The sequence below is a fragment of the Brachyistius frenatus genome, unplaced genomic scaffold, assembly GCF_029030835.1.
Source record: "Brachyistius frenatus isolate BFR_SWC_R1_liver_20210118 unplaced genomic scaffold, ASM2903083v1 Contig_7, whole genome shotgun sequence".
NCBI lineage: Eukaryota > Metazoa > Chordata > Actinopteri > Embiotocidae > Brachyistius > Brachyistius frenatus.
The window spans coordinates 1,328,918-1,335,000 of record NW_027210606.1 but is presented as its reverse complement, the minus strand read 5'-3'; the positions used below and the strand labels follow the sequence as shown (position 1 = coordinate 1,335,000).

The following is a 6,083-nucleotide window of genomic DNA, read 5'->3' as shown; positions in this document are numbered from 1 at the left end:
AATATCTTGACAACTTTCGTATTTACTACCATGAAAACTGGTACAGTCATACATACATTTAATGTACCAAATTATTGGACAAACGGAAAATTTGACCTGAATCAAAACTCAAAAGGTCAGAGGAAACACATTTGGCTGATACGAAACATCCATACATCCATTATCTATACCCTCTCTTCATCCTGAACACGTTCACGGGGGAGCTGGAGCCTATACTCGCTGACTTTGGGCGAATGTATGGTAGGCCTACACCCGGCAGAGGTGGCCGGTCCATCACAGGGCCACCGCAGAAAAACAGACAGAAACACAATTTATGCTCACATCCACAATTAGAAACACTAATTAGCCATGTGGACGGTGGGCACAGAAAGAACATACAAAATCCACAAAGGCTGTGCCTGAGGTTCAAACCCAGATCCTTCTTGCTGTTAGGCGAAAGTGCTAAATAATGTATTTCTATTAAACCTTTTCAGAATATTACTCAAACTTTGCTGTTTTGCAGTTATACATTCTGCACCAGGTGAAATATATACATATATTGGATGCAGTATATGCACAATACATACATACAGTGTATAGGAGTCTGTTTTGGTATCTCTTCCCCAAAATTGTTTGGATAATCTGTACTGCAGATGTCTATAAAGAGCAATGTTAGAGAACTCCACAGGATTTCACTCGCCTCTGTTATTTCCCTTCTAAAGTATGAGTTTTTCAGTTTGGCAACAGTCATCTAATCAATAGGTTAATGGACGTGCTACTACTGAGATTTTATTTGTAATCAACTCTTCCACATAAACAAACTGCAGACTCTCTGTCTGCACAACTCAAATGTTTCTCTTAAACATACAGTGGTGTGAAAAAGTGTTTGCCCCCTTCCTGATTTCTTATTTTTTTGCATGCTTGTCACAGTTAAATGTTTCAGATCATCAAACAAATGTAAATATTAGTCAAAGATAACACAAGTAAACACAAAATGCAGTTTTTAAATGAAGGTTTTTATTATTAAGGGAGAAAAAAAAAAAATCCAAATCCACATGGCCCTCCTTGTGTGAAAAAGTGTTTGCCCCCTAAACCTAATAACTGGTTGGACTCTGCCATGCGGGCCATTTTTGCCGAGTCTCTTTCTTATGGTGGAGTCATGAACACTGACCTTAACTGAGGCAAGTGAGGCCTGCAGTTCTTTGGATGTTGTTGTGGGGTCTTTTGGGACCTCTCGGATGAGTCGCCGCTGCGCTCTTGGGGTAATTTTGGTCGGCCGGCCACTCCTGGGAAGGTTCACCGCTGTTCCATGTTTTCTCCATTTGTGGATAATGGCTCTCACTGTGGTTCACTGGAGTCCCAAAACTTTAGAAATGGCTTTATAACCTTTTTCCAGACTGATAGAAAAATTACTTTCTCAATTACTTTCTTTCTCATTTGTCCCTGAATTTCTTTGGATCTCGGCATGATGTCTAGCTTTTGAGGATCTTCTGGTCTACTTCACTTTGTCAGGCAGGTCCTATTTAAGTGATTTCTTGATTAAGAATGGGTGTGGCAGTAATCAGGCCTGGGTGTGGCTGGAGAAATTGAACTCAGGTGTGATAAACCACAGTTAAGTTATGTTTTAACAGGAGGGGCAAACACTTTTTCACACAGGGCCATGTGGATTTGGATTGTTTTTGTCCCTTAATAATAAAAACCTTCATTTTAAAACTGCATTTTGTGTTTACTTGTGTTATCTTTGACTAATATTTAAATTTGTTTGATGATCTGAAACATTTAAGTGTGACAGACATGCAAAAAAAATTGGAAATCAGGAAGGGGTCAAACACTTTTTCACACCACTGTACATATATACACAAACACTGAGATCTAAAGTCTACGTTTGTCTGAATAAGATCCAAAACATGTCTAATGTTTTTGTGAATTTTGCCCAATAAGAGTATTTCTACTGTCTGCATTTTAGTAAGCTCAATGATGATTAGGTTTTCTAATACTAATAAAAAAAATTAAGAGTGCAATCTTAATTCGGTCCAATATTCTTATTCTTATGGCTTGTTGTGAGGACTCACTCATCACATAACACTTGGAAGTTGCAGAAGAAAAGAGCTGATCTCGGTTATAGTGCTGAGTGAGAAGCGAAGCGTACTGATTCTGTGACATTTGTACAACATGGTCAGTTATTGAGGCATTTTCATCAGAGGGAATTCTGAAAGTTGAAAATCAAACCAGAACATTAATATTACAATTTACATTATAGCCAAGAGAAGCCCATTAAGAGGAAATTAGATAACCAGCTGGCCACATGCACAAAAACTGTCGTTTGTTAAGTTCCACAGATAAAACCCAAACCTTGTCAAAGGCAGTAAAATACTTTAGAAGAGAAGTGAAGTACGTATTGAGCGAGATATTTCAAAACTTGTTTTAATTAGCTTTAAAAAAAATTGTGATAGAGAGCTTTTTTCTGAGGACAAACTTACTTTTCAGGTGGCTATATAAGTGTTTTATCAGAAAATGCCAATTTCATCAAGGAGAAAAACATCTTGACAGTCACTCCCTTGACAAACTGTAACCGAACAATGAAAAGTCAAATATTGCCACATTTTGGATAAGGTACATTGTGTAATTTTTTTTATACACTTTATTAATCCCCGAGGGGAAATGTCTTCACTACAGCAGGGGGGCTCTCAGGGGGGAGCTGCTGCAGCAGGCTGCCACTATCGCGGCGCCAGGTAACCTGACCTGAGGTGCATGTTTTTGGATGATGGGAGGAAGCTGGAGAACCCGGAGAGAACCCACACAAGCACAGGGAGAACATGCAAACTCCGCACAGAAAGGCCCAGGACCGGATTCGAACCCGGAACCTTTTTGCTGTGAGGTGACAATGCTAACCACTGCACCACCAGTCCTGGGCCGCCCACATTCTTGTTTTTGTGATTCTGCCTTTGTGTCTTTGAAATAATTAAAATTTCTGTGAGATAGAACATGTAAAAGGTCCAGTTGACCTCTGATGTGCATGTACTGCAAAAGTAATGAGCCTATTGTTCCCCCGCGCAGTCGGCTCATTACATCACTAACACCTGTATCCCTATTTTGCCTGAGACGTTATGTCAACCATTACAAAAGCCAGTTAACAGAACAAACAGTAAAGAGGCCATGCAACTTTAAAAATGTACAAACGTGAAAAAACGTTTTTTTTTTTTTTTTTTGCAAAGTTGCATTGCTCATGACATTATTAACGTCACCAAATGGCCTGCAGCATTACCATCCTCAGAGCAGCCGAGGCCCCGTGTGTTTTGGTCAAGGACACAGTCACAAAGATAAATGCTCTGACTATGGTGGGAGCCAACCTGGTGATCTCAGTGTGTGCAGGACGGTCACTTTACCCACCTGAATAAACTCTCTGTACCAGTTAATGTGCATCATTGAAACATCATGTAACTCCGAAGTGTTCCTATGTGCACACTGCAGGTGTGTGTCATCTTAATGTGTCCGTCAGTGTTGCCACAGAACGCGAGACAATGGGAGTAATTACCTTGGATGTGAAGTTCTCAGATCATCTGCCAGTTGTCAGCGATGAAAGCCTGCAATAAAAAGAAAAGCAGAAAAACAGAAACAAGCTGAATTAACCATCAGTGTCATCCATAGAAGAAGGGGCAGGTCCCTGCCTGACACCGGAGAGTGTGGGATAATTAAAAAAAAGAGCGTTCCTGATTGGTGCATTTGCCTACATCAAAGAGAGCTAAATACAAAATGAAGCAGCTGGGCAGCCTTTACAGGGAGGAACAAAGCAGAAAGACACAATCATAAAGACATCACATGAAACATTACTATGTGGTGATGAGCAAATAGAATTCAGCTCATAACAAGTTCAGTTCATATGTGAAGCTGGCAGCTTAAAAGTACCCTGTAACATTTAGCAAAGCAGCCTGATGATATGTCAGTTTAAGCTGGAAACAGTTGAGGTGTTTGAGGTAGCACAGTGGTTAGAGACGACTGGTTGGACTCGGAGGCATGCTGGGAAGCTGGAGAGCGAATTTATAATTCTGACTTGTTACTTTCCTAAACAAGCACCATCTGAGTGCTCAGTGGGAGGCTGCAGCAGCAATGAGCAACTCCCCGGTATGAATCACTGTAATGGGATCAGTGTGACACAGAGCATGAGGGCAAAACAGGCAGAAAACTATTCGCTTGTTCTCCTGTACTGTACATTATTTGGGAAAAGGAAGGATGGTGGGCCTGAACGTACAAGATCTGTCTTGGGGTGGTTTGCTGTCTCAAATGTTAGTTGTAAGGGTTGCCAAAGCAAGAAGTGTCATGACCGCTGTCCAGGGTGCTGATCCTAAAGCTGCTTCACTACAGAATTGGAAACCCCGTGGAGGGAACAAATAGCCTAACAGAAATGCAAGTGATTAGCTGCTATGTTTTTCTTTTCTTTTTTATGTCATATCAGGCACATATCAGTAAGTTTAATGGGTATAGTATATATTCTGTATGTACTTCCCTCCTGCCTTAGACATATTTCATTTGGTTGCTTTATTCTTCAAAGTTATGAAGGAAGAAGGCATGCTGGGAAATGCTCATTTGGTTGTCCGATGACCTTACTCCTTGTCAATTGTTATATGTCATGTGTGGGATGTTTGGGGTAAGGGGAGGGGCCCAAAATAAATATTTGCATAGGGACCAATCACAAATATATTACGCTGTAGACCTAAGTATAAACAGATCTAACTTATCTAATCGGGTTTATTTATTCAAAATAAAAAAGTGAGGGGGGGGTGGAGTTATATCAATAACATGTATCAGTGAAGGGCATCATATCAAATGACAGATAAATGTATACAGAACAGGTTTAAATCTCTGTGTTGTAGTAAAAAAAAAAAAAAAAGTGAATTTGTTTTCTGTGCACAGCGATAATGCAATAGAATCCAAACATCCACAAACTTCCATTATTTCAAAAGCTCAAACTGAGGGTGCTAATAAACATTTTCTGTCTGCGTGTATTTGCAGACTTCTGTTCAAAGTTGGGGATTTAGTCACTCAATTTATCGTCCTGAAAGGTTGGCTTGGAACAGAGCATCTTATCAGCGAGTGACGCTGGCAATGGATGAGTCCATATTGGAATCACTGATTAGCCATCAATCACGCATCTGTCAGGTCATTCATCAGGTAAACTGAGTGGAAGTAAACGTTGAGTTCATTTGTCTTCACTCGACTCAGATGTGAACTCGACATGCCGGCGACTTGAAGGAGCACAAGATGAATGGAGGTGAATGGGGAGGAACCACATAGACACACATACACATAGGGACGCACACTGACACAAACACACACACACACACACACACACACACACACACACACACACACACACACACACACACACACACACACACACACACACACACACACACACACACACACACACACAGATACACACCTATTTTCCAGACCTAACAACTGTACTACCTGCTGAACTACTGCTCACATTGGCAGGTAATCTGTTACCATTACTGCCACTGGGTTTTAACCTTGATAAAGCTGTGTGTAACAATGCTAATCAATGGAGACTTTGAGATGTATGTGTGTGTGTGTGTGTGTGTGTGTGTGTGTGTGTGTGTGTGTGTGTGTGTGTGTGTGTGTGTGTGTGTGTGTGTGTGTGTGTGTGTGTGTGTGTGTGTGTGTGTGTGTGTGTGTGTGTGTGTGTGTGTGTGTGTCTGTGTGTGTCTGTGTGTGAAAAGTGTTTGAAAGTGAGGACAGTGCTGTTTGTGGTGTTAGAACTACATGTTACAGTTAAGGGTAGAATTACGTGAAGCATACCATGTGAGTATGCCATCATTAGGGCTGCTGACACAGAGAAACACACCAACACACCCCGTGTCAGAGTTGAAAATGTAACTTATATCATACCAGCATCCTATTTAATCCCTGTTGTAACTATTGCTTTTCTACTCCCCGGCTCTCTGAAAGGTCATTTCAATAGTTTGAAACAATGGTGTAGATAGAGATTCACAATTTGCATGTTGTCAGGATAAGCACGTTTTAATACTTTGGTCATTGTCTGGGAAAGACTTCGGTGAGACAAAAAGGGCACGCCACCAATT

The 6,083-nt window shown here is 40.9% G+C and overlaps 1 protein-coding gene across 1 annotated transcript in view; it reads right to left on the bottom strand.

The window, feature by feature from the left end:
• The window catches only part of LOC138615728 (protein phosphatase 1 regulatory subunit 29-like), a 238,873-nt gene that overhangs the window by 60,176 nt on the left and 172,614 nt on the right, over positions 1-6,083 (bottom strand). The window contains exon 4 of the mRNA XM_069689511.1: positions 3,515-3,563. The gene's annotated coding sequence lies outside the window, so the exon portion shown is untranslated. The remainder of the gene's footprint in view (positions 1-3,514; positions 3,564-6,083) is intronic.